Genomic DNA, 16,135 nt, shown 5'->3' on the forward strand with positions numbered 1-16,135 from the left:
CCACGACTGTCAGGCGAATACGGAAGCAGTGCATTCAGGATGTGCCCACTCAATGTGGTGCACGATCTCAGTAGCCTCACGCCGTTAGCGTCCATGAGGAGTCACGGCTTGCTTGGCCATGCAGTATCCTAGATCTATCCCACATATGGGGAATACAGAAGACCAGTACCCACATGGACAACGTGACTACGTCTACAGCACTGAGCACTGTCATTACGGCCACCATTGTTTCAGCTGTCACTGACAGAACTATAGACAGGCACACTGATAATCGAACACCCAACAACAGCACAGCCTGTAGCACCAGATTATCGTATTCGAATAGTCAGTGTTCTCTATACGGAAACATAGCATGTGTGTGTGCGTGCGCCAAGGATAATAAATATTGCCAGACTGTATTTTTCATTTCCTTCCACAGGATGACTGTGCGATGATTTTAAGGACTTGCAGAGCTGCTGGGGAAGGGAAAATATATTAGTCTAAAGTATGGGATCGCAGTGCGGAAATAAACGAGCCGGAAAATTTCCCTGACTTCCCTGTCAGTGGAATAAATGTTCCACAACTTTTGTTGCTAAGGTGGTAGATCAGAAAACACTCAAACTTTGTTATAAAGACTAAAACAACAAAAAAGTGTAGTAAACATTCTCTAGAATGCATACCTTAATAGCTATGAGCACCTAATCCTCGACAATGCGAGACACATCTGTTCCAATGAACATGCTCTTAAAGTAAGCATTCACAGCCCATGTTTAGTGGACTTTTTCCATGTTTTATTCTGTACTACCTCCCCCAACATTATGGAAAGCAAAGACATTGCGGTAGGTGTTTTTCACGGTATGGAAGATGAACAAGTGCACTTCAGTCCATCAGTTCCCACATCTGATTATTCACTCTAGGAAAAAACAACTGAACAACGAACATATGAAATACAACCACACTCATTCTGCAGACACTGACACAATAGAAAGAAATCAAAAGTTTGGTTTTTCCCAATCTGAGATTGGGACAATATTTTCTGCCATACAGAGTCAAATCCTAATCAGCATCACAGTATTCTGACATTTTGCATTCAGTGCAATGTCCGCGTGGGAATAGACAGACGGATTATATAAGCCTGCTGAAGTTGAGGTTGTTACACCTGGTGACAGACGCTTGAGATAAACTGCACGCAGATATGCGCCACATCATTACGGTAACGCGAGTAGCATGTCCGAGGCACGGCGACGTCACGCAGCTTCCTGCAGACGAATAATGAAGGCCGGGCTGTGTCGCTGAGCACACTGCGACTCCAGCAGCTGCCGGTACGCCCTGTGTGTTGTCTGCAGCGACGAGCATCACTTGACTGGAGACGCCCCTCCCTCACTCTACGGTGAGTCCTTGCGGTTTCTTTACATGCTAAGTGCCCCGTTGTGCTTAGAGTCGATAACTCCTCTTCCGACTTTGCAACGGTACGACACACAGACTAATTGAATCCAGTTATCAAATGAACACAGTCCGACACAAAGTACAGGCAATGGCTGATACCTGGCTTGTACCTTCCGGCACCCACAGTAATACGTTTTGCGGCGGGGCGGAGTTCGTTTTTCCTTCTTATTGCTATCACATTCTCACAGTTCAGTCTACATTCCTGCTGCTCCTCGTTCCTTCGTTCTGTCGTAGCAGGTACTGTCTAGGTGGTGCAAAGCAGCGTTAAGGAAAATATCAGCCAATACTTACCAGAGAAACGCCGCGAAACTACTCAAAAATCGTTTCCTGTAAGTTTATGATACATACAGGGTGGTCCGGGTTCTACCTTCGTGAATCAAAATGTTTAAAGTCCTATTGACTTTTTATTTCCACTAAAACTCATGAAATTACTATCAAATTCGTGGTTACGTGTGCACTTTACATTGTCTCTTCAAGTTCACAGTGGTAAAGATGGGATACACGTAGTCGTACGAAAGCAGCCAGAATTTTGCAAGTGATACGCGCTTGTTTCATTGCTGGTCTGTTGAGGATACTAATACTTCTCCGATACACGATTACTAGGTGCTCTCCTTGATACTCGTATTTATAATGAGGGATGTTTACGATTCATCACTTTTCACTGGTTGGTTCTTTATTCTGATTGTTTGCTTTTATAGTCTTGATAATAGTCACTAACATATAAACATTTTTTGTGCTGCTATTGTTCGTTTCCTATGCACCAATTACTTAGTCCTGCAAGAACTTCCCTACTAATTTCCTCTTGCACTGGTAGATTTGAGATTATTTAGTACATCGTCTTCAAGCCTCTAGTGTTTGGTATGCTTTGAAGCGTGTTCATTAATGACAACAGAAACCTGTGAGCAGTTTTTGGTGACGTTCTCACAATTTACATTCGACGGATTCCAGTTTCATCTGCCTGTCTCTGGAGTAATCTCTTAGGATGTTGTAGAGACAATTGGGACAGACCATCCACTTCAGTGTTTTGAACTGGGTAGGCAACCATAAATTATCGATATCCACAGCATTATCAATCATTATGCCTGTAACATACTTGTCTGAGGTATTCGCATTATGTCTTGCTTGATTTACTGCACCCTCGGTGTATTTCCCTTTCATGAGACGATTATACAGGAGTTCATGGCTTTTATCTGTCTACGATGGCTCAGTTGGCGGCACGGAGCGTTTTCCTGTACTCTGGCTGAGTGTTTACCAAACGAATCGTGCTGTAAGACTTAATCCTCACAATACCTAGGTGGGCAGGGATGGGGGTACTTACGCCTGTCTGTAGCACCTGTGGTAATCCAGTCAGTTTCTCTATATTTTAAAATTTTGAAAAAGTATTTGCTGTTGCTAATCAATTATATCAGATTCCATATATGTTTTTAATATTTCAATTCAGTTAACATAAAAATTTAAGTGACAGTAGTAGATGTCACTTTCCCCAATGGAAGTTGTAATCAGTATATCCATGTTATGGGCCTTACTTACATACCGTAAGTCTTCAAAAATTACGTTTAGAGTAAAAGTCAACAAGGTTGAAAGAAACCTTGTGTTGGTTACAAAGTCAGTAGTATACATATCGAAGGTGGTTTGATATTGCTAACAATGTTTTGAATGGTATTTTCACGTTTTGGACCCTAATTACATATAATTGCCTCTTCAAAAGCATGTTGCAGCTATAATTTAATTTTTTAGGAAGGACACAGTGCCTCCTTCACCCACCCACCCCCCACCCCTTGTAATGGACGTTACGTGAAATTCCTCAATATTTTTAGGGCAAAGTTGTTTTGGCTCTTTGTCTTATCTGTAGTTTTACTTGAGATTTTGCAGATACTGTTTGCTCATTCTTGCAAAGGAATTTCGCGGATGACGCTGCTAGATACGGAAAAATGTGGTCCACTAGCTGATGCAGAACTTACGCCTTAATTATCTCAACCTCTGTTGATTTTTTCTTTTTAACTTTATTACTGCCCAGGCCTATGTGCTTCTTGTCAAATCGAATCAAAACACCATTATTCACATGCTGCTGGGGTAGTTCAGAGCGAAGATAACTGTCATGTATTCTGGCAACAGAGTACTAATGTCTTCTGGTCCATCGTCGTCATACCTCTAGATCGTCTCAAAGTCGATAATAGTGGGTAATGGAACCGTGTTTGTTGAAAGTTTGTATGTGAAACACTAGATGTCTTCTGCTACCGTTTGGTCCTTGAAATGTAGCTCGCATTTTTCTGCTCTTGTTTGGTGTAACAGTTCTTTATATTCTCATTTGACTGTTACGATGGAAACTCAGCCTTGTTTGTGATTCTGTTTTCTCTGAGGTTCTATGGTAGTGCCTTGCCATCTGCTGTGCTGTCTATCTCTATGGGGTGAAACATCAGGGAATTTGGAAAACCATTGGCTACCACACAAATATTGGGATTGTCTTGTCGTGCGCTGTCTGCGACATTTGGATAATCTCGTTGTCTGTGGCGTCAAAATCAGTTACGCTTTTTTGCAGTGGCTTTACATTGAATGTTCTCTTTCAATGTTCCCAATTCGCTTTATGTAGATTACACCCTCGCTTGGGCTGTGTGTTAACGTCTCAGGCACTAACTGCATCTCTTATTCTAAACTAATTGAGATAATGGCCAGACCTTCCACTCTGCAGTATGGTCTCTGTGTTTGCAAGGCTGATATTTATATTTGGTTCTACACTTGCGCGACTTTCGAGAGACAGAGGGTTGGGAGGCCTGTTCAAGACATGAAGGCAGAGTGTGGAGATGTCAAAACATTTACCAACTTTTGCTTGACACTGTTCTGCCTGTGGCTCGTACAAGTATAGAGTGTGCCGTGCGAGGAGAAATGGCTGCTGAGTGCCGCCATGTTCCAGAGTCGTCCACAATGGAACCCACCCAGGAGGTTATGGAGACCACAGCCGTGGACCTGGGCGCCCTTCTGGACGCAGGGGACAGCGCAGTCGTCACACTGGTGGCAGGCTGCACCCGTCTCGTGGTGCACAGAGCTGTGTTGGCCGATAGAAGTCCTGTGTTTGGCGGCATGTTTCGCCACGACACACTGGAAGCCAACACCGGTGAGGTCGCAGTCCCGGACGTGGAGGGCCCGGTGCTGCGCCAGCTGGTCGCCTACCTCTACACCCTTCAGGCCCCTCAGCTGCCCAGCCTGGCCCCCCAGCTGCTGGCAGCCGCTGATAAATACGGCGTGTCGGCCCTGAAGGCTCAGTGCGAGCAGCTCGTGGCCGCTCAGTTGTCCGTCGAGACTGCGGCGGCCGCAGCTGTTCTGGCGATCAGGCACTCCTGCAGCAGCCTCAGGCAGGCCGCCGTTAACTTCATAAAGGCCAACGCCTTTCAGGTCATGACCACACAGGGCTGGGCTGACGCAGTGCGCACTCAGCCTGAAGACATCGTCACACTGGGTCAGCTGCTCGCGGATCCTCCAGCAGAAGCCAGGTAAGCACATAACAAGCCACTTACCTCCCCCCAGAGGGTCCACAACTCTTGTGGATACGTGCGTAGAGAGGGACCCCGAGATAATGTGACCTTCCTTCCTTTCTGGGCTGCATATCTTGCCTTTCCGCATCCTTCCCCATCCCCCATCTTCGCCCCCCGCCTTACCTCTGGCTCTTTCCTTCCCTTTCTCCCCCTCTGGGGGTATGGTTTGTGCCTTCGTCCGGAGACGGACGCTTGTAAATGTACCACATTCTTCGCCTTCCTTGCTTGTATATCCTTCCTTTGTCCTTCTCTTTTCCTTACCTTTTCTCGTTACCCATTTCTCCGCTGCGGCGTTTGAGACCTTTCTTCTTTCCCCTTTCCCTTTCTTCCTCCCTGTGTGTGTCTGAAGGCCGACCCATGCACTTCCATGCGTAGCCGGTGACGGGGTAACGCGTAATTCCTCGCCCCGGGTAGACAGATAGGACACGTACGTACCCCCTGGTAACGCCCAGGCCCAGGGAGGGGTGATTACCCGAGCTGATACCTTCCGAAAGTGCCTATTGGTCCCTCCGTCCGTTTGTCGGGAGGTGTGACCACCTGAGGTGTGCACAATCACCTAAGGTGGGTGTGCCCTCAGAGAGGGCCCCCACAAGGGAGGAACGCGCCATCGGAGTTGCTGGTAATCATGGGGGATTCTTCCGCAATGGTTTCCTCACCTTCCACTATGTCTGCTCACAAACGCAAGTTGACTGAGTCTCAGCCACAGTCAGTTCTTCCATCGATGCCACAGTTCCTTGTTGTTTCTCGCTCTGACGAAGGTCACGACTTCTCCACAGTCAACCCTTTCATTATTCAGAAAGGTGTCGACGCAAATGCAGGTCCTGTAAAGTCTTGTTCCAGATTACGGAATGGCACCCTGTTGTTAGAAACCGTCAGTGCCCTCCAGGCACAAAAATTGCTGCGTACCTCACTACTACACACCTTCACTGTCCGGGTGGAACCGCACCGTACTTTAAATTCCTCGTGTGGAGTCGTTTATACACGCTCCCTCGATGGATTGTCTGACGAAGAAATTCAGCACTATCTGTCTGACCAGGGCGTAACAGCTGTTCATTGGGTTATGAAACGGGTTGACATGAACATCATTCCAACCCGCACTGTCTTCTTGACATTTGACAGAGTTCAACTCCCATCGAAAATCAAAGCAGGCTATGAGATAATGTCCGTTCGCCCTTACGTCCGAAACCCTACACGTTGCTATCGGTGTCAGTGGTTCAATCACACCAGCCAGTCCTGTTCCAATCCGGCCAAATGTGTTACGTGTGGCAACGATGCCCATGAGGGTGCTTGTCCACCTCATCCCCTCGCTGCATCAACTGTATGGGTGACCACGCTGCTTCCTCTCGAGATTGTCACGTTTTTAAGGACGAAAAGCTCATCCAGGAAATTAGAGTGGAAAAAAAAGGTGTCGACCTTTGCTGCTCAAAAATTATTCGGCAGTCGACAGCCCACCCAGCCTCAGACAGGAAAATACAGCACTGTCCTTGCTTCTCCTCGGCCAACAAAGGAGACGGCCACGCAGACTTGCGACCTCACCTTTAGTGCCACGGTCATCAGATCGGCCAGCCCAAAGATCGCCCGTTCAACCTCACCACTTTCGCCTGCCCACTCTGGCTCACCCTTCGTCGACTCCTGCTAAATCTCGAGCCCAAAAGTCAGACACCAAGACTTCGAAAAAAGAGCATACTCGTGAAGAGTTTTTACGTACCGCAGCTTCCCAACCATCCGTTCCTCCTTCCTCTAAACATCATACTTCCAAGAAGGCTACAAAGAAACCCAGTTCCTCTCCTCCTCCGCCAACGCGTGTCCCATCTACAACACCACCCGGCGGAAATCGCCCTTGGCCGTCTTCTGTGTCGCCGAGGCGCACTGCTGGTGGCCGATCAACCGGCCGATCGCTGGTGGCAGGAGCTGCTCCTGACTAACCTATGGATCAGGATCTTCTGCCTTCGGCTGAATGCCATTCCATGCTGTCGGGCACAAGCTCAGAGCAGTCGTTGAGTTGACAGCGACCTTGGTCACATTCCTCCATTTTCTGTTCACCCTATGTCCATTATCCACTGGAATATCCGCGGTATTCAAGCCAATCGGGATGAATTGTCGCACCTCTTACGATCCTACTCGCCGGTCATCTTCTGTCTTCAGGAAACAAAGCTGCGTTCCCGTGACCGCTTTGTTCTCCCTCATTTTCAGTCTGTCCGATATGATCTCCCCTCTGTTGCAGGCACTCCAGCCCATGGAGGACTCATGATTCTTCTCCATGATACTCTCCATTATCACCCAATCCATTTAAACACTCCCTTCCAAGCTGTCGCCGTCCGCCTTTCCCTTTCCGGATACACGTTCTCTCTTTGTACTGTATGCATTCCATCGTCCACACCAATGGCACGAGCTGATCTCCTTCATCTTCTTGGTCAGCTTCCACCCCCATATTTGCTGGTTGGGGACTTCAATGCCCACCACCCGCTTTGGGGATCTCCACATCCTTGTCCACGTGGCTCACTATTGCTAGACGTCTTCCACCAAGCAGATCTAGTTTGCCTTAACACTGGGGTCCCTACATTATCTGCCTCCACGACAAATTTATCTCATTTGGACCTTGCGGTCGGTACTGTTCCGCTAGCTCGGTGCTTCGAATGGTTCGCCCTTGATGAGACACTCTCGAGTGACCACTTTCCATGTGTCCTCAGACTGCAGCCTCAACTGCCTTACATGCGCCCGCGACGCTGGAAGTTTGCCCAAGCCGATTGGACACTTTTTTCGTCTCTGGCGACATTCGATGACAGTCACTTTCCCATCGTCGACGATGAGGTCACACATATTACCGACGTTATTCTTACAGCTGCGGAACATTCAATACCACGCACCTCCGAATTGCCCCTGCGCCCCCCAGTTCCTTGGTGGAACGAGGCATGCCGTGATGCAATACGTGAGCGGCGACGTGCTCTCCGCGTTTTCCGCCACCATCCTACTTTGGCCAACTGTATCCGCTATAAGGAGTTCCGAGCGCGATGCCGTCGTGTCATCCGCGATAGCAAGAAGGCAAGCTGGAAATTCTTTATTACCTCATTTAACACCTTCACTCCCTCCTCGGAAGTTTGGAGTCGGCCTCGACGGTTCTCAGGCGCGCTTAGTTTCTCCCCGGTCTCTGGGCTCACTGTCGCGCATGATACATTATTGGACCCCGTCGCAATTTCTAACTCATTGGGTCAGCACTTTGCTGAGATTTCGAGCTCTTCCAATTACCCGCCACCGTTTCTCCCGATGAAACGTGCAGCGGAAGTGCAACCTCTTGCTTTCTCCTCTCAAAATCGCGAAAACTACAATACTGTTATCTCCTTGCGGGAACTCCAACATGCCCTCTCTTCTATTCGCTCCTCCGCCCCAGGACCAGATGGTATCCACGTCCAAATGTTGCTGCATTTATCAACCCATAGTCTGCGTTACCTCCTTCGCCTTTATAATCGAATTTGGACCGACAGTACTTTTCCCAGACGATGGCGGGAAGCTATCGTCGTTCCTGTTCCGAAACCTGGAAAGGACAAACATCTCCCCTCTAGCTATCACCCCATTTCTCTCACGAGTAGTGTCTGTAAGGTCTTGGAGCATATGGTGAATTACCGTTTAGCTTGGTGGCTGGAATCCCGCAGTCTTTTAACGCCTGCCCAATGCGGATTCCGAAAGCATCGTTCTGCAGTTGACCATGTTGTTGCTCTCTCCACTTATATCATGAACAATTTTCTCCGGAAACGCCAAACGGTAGCAATATTTTTTGGTCTGGAGAGAGCGTACGATACCTGTTGGAGGACAGGCATCCTCCGCACACTGTTCTCTTGCAGCTTTCGAGGTCAGCTGCCCCTTTTTCTTCGCGAATTTATGGCAGAGGGCACATTTAGGATGCGGCTGAACACTACTCTCTCCCGTACTTCCGCCCAAGAAAACAGGGTACCAAAGGGCTCCGTGCTGAGTGTTGTACTGTTTGCCATTGCCATCAATCCAATTATGGATTGTCTCCTTCCTGATGTCTTGGGCTCCCTCTTTGTGGACGATTTCGCGATCTACTACAGCTCTCAACGGACCAGCCTTCTTGAACGTCGTCTTCAAGGATGTCTCGATCGCCTCCACTCTTGGAGCATCGAAACCGGCTTCCGTTTTTCTTCCAGTAAGACCGTTAGTGTTAATTTTTGGCGACGTAAGGAGTTTCTTCCGCCCTCCTTACATCTAGGTCCTGTCAACCTTCCGTTTTCAAACGTCGCTAAATTCTTGGGTCTTATGTTTGACAGAAAACTGTGCTGGTCCTCCCACGTTTCCTATCTTTCGGCTCGCTGTCTGCAATCGCTCAACACCCTCCGTGTCCTGAATGGTACCTCATGGGGAGTGGACCTAGTGGTCCTTCTCCGCCTCTATCGCGCCTTAATGCGCTCGAAATTGGACTATGGAAGCATAGTCTACTCCTCTGCTCGGGCGTCTATTCTTCGGCGTCTTGACTCTATCCACCACCCTGGATTACGTTTAGTGTCTGGGGCTTTATACACCAGCCCTGTGGAAAGCCTTTATGCTGAGACTGCTGAACCTCTGCTGTGCAATCGGCGAGCAGTCCTTCTGAGTCGTTATGCTATCCATCTGTCTTCCATGCCTGCTAATCCAGCCCATGACATTTTTTTCGACGCCTCCTTTGATGTAGGGTACGCAGGCCGCCCCTCCTCCCTACTACCACCAAGAGTCCGCTTCCGTCAACTGCTCCATTCTCTTTCCTTCTGCTTTCCTAAAATCTTCTTGACAACTTGGGGTAGAGCACCGCCTTGGCTCCGTCCCCGGATCTGCCTGCTCTGTGACCTTTGTCAATTTCCCAAGGATGGTACCCCTTCACTTGTTTGTCCTCGGGCATTTGCTGCTCTATCTGCACAAATGAAGAGAGCCACATTTATTTACACTAATGGCTCGAAAACATCATTTGGTGTAGGGAGTGCCTATATTGTTGGCGACACTGCAAATCAATTTCGGCTTCCCGGCCAGTGTTTGGTTTATACTGCGGAGCTTTAAGCTGTTCTCCAGGCTGTCCACTACATCCGCCGCCATCAGCGGATACAGTTTGATCAGAGTCTCTCAGCTCCTCTCAGCTCTCTCCTCAGTCTCCAAGCTCTCTACCCTGTCCACCCTCTGGTCCACCGGATTCAGGACCCCCCAGGGGGTCCACAACTCTTTCGTGGATACGTGCGTGGCGAGCACGGGGCCCCGAGCCATTGCAGCCTTCTTTCTCTCCCGGGCTGCATTTCCTTTCCCTTCCCCTCCTTTCCCCTCCATACCCCTTTCTCCTCGCCGTCTCCTCTCCCTCTATTGGTGTCCTTGCTTATGTTGGCCCCCGCTATCCTCCTGGTTCTGTTGGTTTTACACTCCGGCTTTGTTGCGTAATCATCTCCTCCTTTTGGCATTCCTTGGTCCCCCTCTGGGGTTTGACCTCCATTCCAAAATTTCTCATCCGTAGTGTGAGCCATTTGGGGAAGAGCACCTTACCTAGTGTCTCCGACGTGTGCCCTCCTAGTACATTCCACCTTTTCTTCTACATCGTTGTCTGATGCTAGGGTGCATAGCCAGCACGGTAGCCAGCCCGTGTGGTGGGGTCGCTATGTACCCTTTTGGTTGAGCCCCCTGAACACACAGGGATCACACTTCTGATACCTGAGCTGTGACCTCCTCATGCATGCCTTGGAGTGGTTGATCATCATCCTGGAGCATCGGAACTCCCGGCAATGGCCGCCGTGCCAGACGGCCCTTGCTGTGGCTGGGTGGCGCCCGTGAGGAGAGCCCCTGATCGGAGTGGGTGGTATCAGGGCGGACGCTATGCAGATGAAACGCATAAGGGTCCAAACCTCTGGCCGCTCTTCTGCAGCCGTCTCTCTGCGTGGTACTGATTCCTCAAGTGCTGCTTCTCTTGCCCCTTCGGCCTTCCCTTCCGTGGCTACCCCCTGGGAGGAGGGTCAGGCCCGTCGTCTAGGGGCAAAACCTTTCCCCCGTTATCTAGTTCGCACCAGGACTGATGGAGATACTTTCACCAGTGTCAAACCTTTATTCTTTGTGGAACACATTGAAGACAAGTTCGGCGAAGTGGACTCCCTGAGCAAGATGCGGTCGGGTTCATTACTGATAAAAACTGCTTCGGCTGCCCAATCTGCGGCCCTTCGTGCCTGTACCCATCTTGGCACAATTCCCGTGTCCATTACCCCTCACCAGTCTCTAAATATGGTACAAGGTGTGATTTTTCACAGAGACCTCATCCTTCAAACTGATGAGGAACTTCGAGACAATCTCAGATGGCGGGGTGTTCACTTTGTTTGGCGTGTTCAGAAGGGTCCTAAAGATAATCGTATTGATACTGGTGCCTTTATCCTGGCCTTTGAAGGGGATACCCTTCCTGAGAAAGTTAAAATTATGGTCTATCGCTGTGATGTGAAGCCGTACATCCCACCTCCTATGCGGTGTTTTAAGTGCTTGCGTTTTGGCCACATGTCTTCTCGCTGTACCCAGGACCCTCTCTGTGGTGACTGTGGACGTCCACTCCATGAGGGGAGTCCCTGTGTTCCCCCTCCTGTATGTGTAAATTGTCATGGTAGTCATTCTCCACGTTCAGCAGATTGCCCAGTCTATAAGAAAGAAAAAAAGATACGGGAGTATAAGTCTCTTGATCGTTTAAGCTACACAGAGGCCCGTAAGAAACATGCACGATTGCACCCTGTGTCCATGACATCTAGTTACGCCTTGGTTACATCTTCATCCCTTCCTTCCCCTTCCTTACCCCCGTCCCGGACCCCTCTCCTTCCCCCCTCCCCTGCGGCTCCCACACCTTCTCCTCTGGGCGCCGCTCCCCCTCCCCAGCCGGAGAAGTGTCCCACTCCTTCGGCGTCTGCCGGTCAAGGGCGCCTCTCCCGGGATGCCCCTTCCCGGCACCTTCCAGGTCAAAGGTCTGCTGCAGCGCGGCGACCGCGAGAGCCGCGGTCTATCGGCCCCCAGGTCGCCCGGTCTCTTTCTGTTCCTGATCTTGCTGCAGCTGGCTCCATTATGCCACACAGCCCTCCTCGATCTCAGCCTGAGAAGAAGAAGAAACATAAGTCCCGGGACAAAGAGCCTCTGGTGTCACCGGAGGTCCCTTCCCCGGCTTCACAACCGGATTCTGACCTGTCGTTTATGGATGTCGCCCCCTCCTTGTCGGTGACGGGTGGGGACCCGGCGGTATGACTGGATTTAGCGTGTTCAGCCCTCATTTAAACCATCGTTCTGTGGTTCTCCAATGGAATTGTAATGGCTACTATCGTCACCTTCCGGAATTGAAATCCCTTCTTTCGTCCTACTCAGCAGCTTGTGTGGTTCTCCAGGAATCTCATTTTACTGATGCTCACTCACCGACCCTCCGTGGGTTCCGTGTTTTCTGTCGAAATCGGATCGGACCCTTGCGGGCTTCTGGTGGCGTTTGTACGTTGGTCCGTACAGACATTGCTAGCACGTGGATTCCTCTCCAAACTACATTGGAAGCAGTTGCTGTTAGGGTCCACTTAGACTCTGCAGTCACAGTATGCAATCTTTATCTCCCTCCTGACAGGACTCTTACACCTGCTGCCTTAACCACCCTTCTTCAGCAACTTCCTCCTCCCTTCCTCCTCCTTGGGGATTTTAATGCTCATCATCCTTTGTGGGGCAGTGCCTTTCCATCTAGACGAGGTCTTCTTATCGACCAATTTATTGCAGACCACGACCTGTGCCTTCTTAATGATGGCTCCCCTACTCATTTCAGTGCTGGTCATGGTACCTTTTCTGCCATTGATCTTTCTCTTTCTTCTCCCTCTCTCCTCCCTTCATTACACTGGTCGCCACACGACGACCTTTGTGATAGTGACCATTTCCCGTTGATTATCACGCTCCCTTCCCGCTCCCCGATGGAGAGGTTACCTCGTTGGTCTTTCCACCGCGCCGATTGGCCTCTATATACTGCACAGGTCGAGTTTTCTCCCTCTTTGTCGGGTTGTATTGATGACGTCCTACGTGACGTGTCTGACGCGATTGTTCGCGCTGCTAACCTTGCTGTCCCGCGCTCATCTGGACAATTTCGTCGTCGGCAAGTCCCGTGGTGGAGTACGGCCATTGCCATTGCCATCCGTGATCGCCGTCGAGCTTTGCAACACTTTAAGAGGCACCCATCTGTAGCCAGCCTTTCTACCTTTAAGCGCCTTCGCGCTAAAGCCCGTTATTTAATCAAACAGAGCAAGCGGATATGTTGGGAACGATTCGTTTCTTCCCTTGGTTCCACTGTCCCTCTGTCACGGGTATGGGCTACACTTCGCTCTCTCCAAGGTTGCCATCGGCAGTCCACCCTCCCAGGCCTTCACCTCCCAGATGGCATTTGTACGGACCCATTAGTTCTTGCAGAACATCTTGCGACCCATTTTGCAGTGGCATCAGCGTCGGCCTCCTATCCAGCTGCTTTCCTTCATCAAAAACAGCAGGCTGAAGCTGTCACCTTATGTTTCACCACTTGTGAGTCAGAATCTTACAACGAACCTTTCACTGCATGGGAATTTCTTTCTGCTCTATCTGCTTCTCATGATACGGCTCCTGGCCCAGATTCCATTCATAACCAGCTGCTTCAACATCTCAGTGCTCCACAACGGCACCATCTTCTTCGGGTGTTTAACCGTATCTGGCTCCAGGGTGACTTCCCTTCTCAGTGGAGGGATAGCATTGTGGTTCCTGTCCTTAAGCCTGGTCAGAACCCCCTATCTGTTGACAGCTATCGGCCAATTAGTTTGACCAATGTTGGTTGTAAGTTACTTGAACGGCTGGTAGCCCGTCGGCTCACTTGGGTCCTCGAATCTCGGGATCTATTGTCCCCTTACCAGTGTGGCTTTCGAGAGGGACGATCTCCAATCGATCATTTGCTTCGCTTGGAATCCGCAGTTCGGCAGGCTTTTTCCCAGCGCCGCCATTTGGTTGCAGTGTTTTTTGACCTTCGCAAGGCCTATGACACGGCCTGGCGCCATCACATCTTACTAACCCTTCATCAGTGGGGTCTTCGGGGCCCACTCCCGATTTTTATCCGCCAGTTCCTGATCCATCGGTCATTCAGAGTTCGAGTTGGTACTGCTTTTAGTTCTCCACGGACCCAGGAGACGGGCATCCCACAGGGTTCTGTCTTGAGTGTCCTTCTTTTCCTCATTGCTATCGATGGACTTGTGGCCTCTGTCGGTCCCTTGGTCGCCCCTGCCCTGTATGTGGATGATTTCTGCATTTGAGTTAGTTCCTCCTCGATGCCATCTGCAGAACGGCAGCTCCAGGTCGCAATACGGCGTGCCTCTGCATGGACCCTCTCCCACGGGTTTCAATTCTCTCCTTTAAAATCGCGGGTGGTCCACTTCTGTCGCCGTACTACGGTCCACCCTGATCCAGAGCTCTATCTCGCTGCACAAAGATTGCCTGTGGTTCCACAGTTTCGTTTCCTAGGTCTTCTTTTCGACAACAAGCTCACTTGGCTGCCCCATATCAGACTCCTGAAGGTAGGATGTTTCCGAAAACTCAATGTCCTTCGCTTCCTTGCCCACTCCTCCTGGGGTGCGGACCGTTCCCTCCTCCTCCGACTTTATCGTGCTCTAGTTCTGTCACGTTTGGACTATGGTTGTCAAGTTTATGGTTCAGCTGCTCCTTCCACGCTGCACGTGCTGGATCCAGTCCACCATCGTGGTATCCGTTTGGCCACCGGTGCCTTGCCTACTAGCCCTGTTGATAGTCTCCTGGTTGAAGCTGGGATCCCCCCCCCCCCTTTCTGTTCGGCGGTCCCAGCTTCTGGTGTCTTATGCCCTTACTATCCGTTCTTCTCCCGCTCATCCTTCCTATTCTATCCTATTCCCAGACCATGGACGTCGCCCGCCTGACTCCCGCCCTCGGGCAGGTTTACCGGTTGGGCTGCCTCCCTCCCCTCCACCCGTCCTTGGTTAGTTCCTCGGCCTCGAATTCGGATGGATCTCCGCCGCGGTCCGAAAGATTCCATCCCCCCGGTGGTGTTCCGTTCCTTTTTCCGCCAAATTTTATGGGAGTTTCGGGATGCTGTTGTTTTTTACACTGATGGCTCCAAATCTGCTGATCATGTTGGGTATGCCTTCACGTCCTTTGTTGGAACGGAAAATCATCTACTGCCACCCTCATGTGGGGTGTTTACTGCGGAATTGATGGCAATTTCCCGGGCCCTTACCTTCATTAAACAATCCCAACACAACCGCGTTTTGTTATGTACGGACTCGATGAGTGGCCTTCTTGCTATTGACCGGTGTTTTTCGCGCCATCCCTTGGTCTCTGCCATCCATGACCATCTCGCTGATCTTCACCGTGCTGCTTGTTTCATTGACTTCCTATGGGTCCCGGGCCATGTGGGTATCCTGGGTAATGAGCTCGCTGATCGTTTGGCTGGGGGAGCAGTTACTTACCCCCCGTTTTCTGTAACCCCTCCTGCAGCGGATTTACGGCTTCACATCAAATCCCACTTTGCACAGTCATGGGCCAATTCTTGGGAGGCTACTCCACTGTCTAATAAACTTCGTGCCATTAAGGTGAATCCAGGCCCATGGCGTTCTTCATTTAGCCTCTCCCGCAAGGACTCGACCACACTGTGTCGTCTCCGCATTGGCCATACCAGGCTGACCGATGGTTTCCTTTTGCGTGATGAGCCACCCCCGCTATGTGGTTGTGGAGCCTTCCAGTCAGTGGCCCACATTTTGGTTGAATGCCCCCTTCTTTTGGCTCTGCGTGCTAAGTACAGACTCCCCCACACTTTACCTTTGATGTTGGCTGACGATTCCCGGATGGTCTCTCTGGTTCTAGGTTTCCTCCGGGAGAGTGGTTTTTATTCTCAGTTTTAAAGTTTTTAATCTCCCTCTGGTGTTGGGGCAGGGCGGTGAGTGTTTGGGTGTCTCCCACTGTCGGCAGTGTTCAGAGATTCCCGATTCACCTCCCTGACCGGAATCCTCTTTTCTTTCCCTTTTACTCTGTTTTTACCCCTTCTTTTTAAGGCTTGGTTAGTTTTTCTATTCCCATACGTACTTTCTGCATTATAGCAGTTGTACCTTTTAAGTCACAGGTGGTCTTGCCTATGCTGTTTCAGCATAGCGTTGGGTTCGTTCTCTTGCCAACTTCCCTCATTT

Source organism: Schistocerca piceifrons, chromosome 8, assembly GCF_021461385.2.
Source record: "Schistocerca piceifrons isolate TAMUIC-IGC-003096 chromosome 8, iqSchPice1.1, whole genome shotgun sequence".
In the NCBI taxonomy this organism is placed as follows: Eukaryota; Metazoa; Arthropoda; class Insecta; order Orthoptera; family Acrididae; genus Schistocerca; species Schistocerca piceifrons.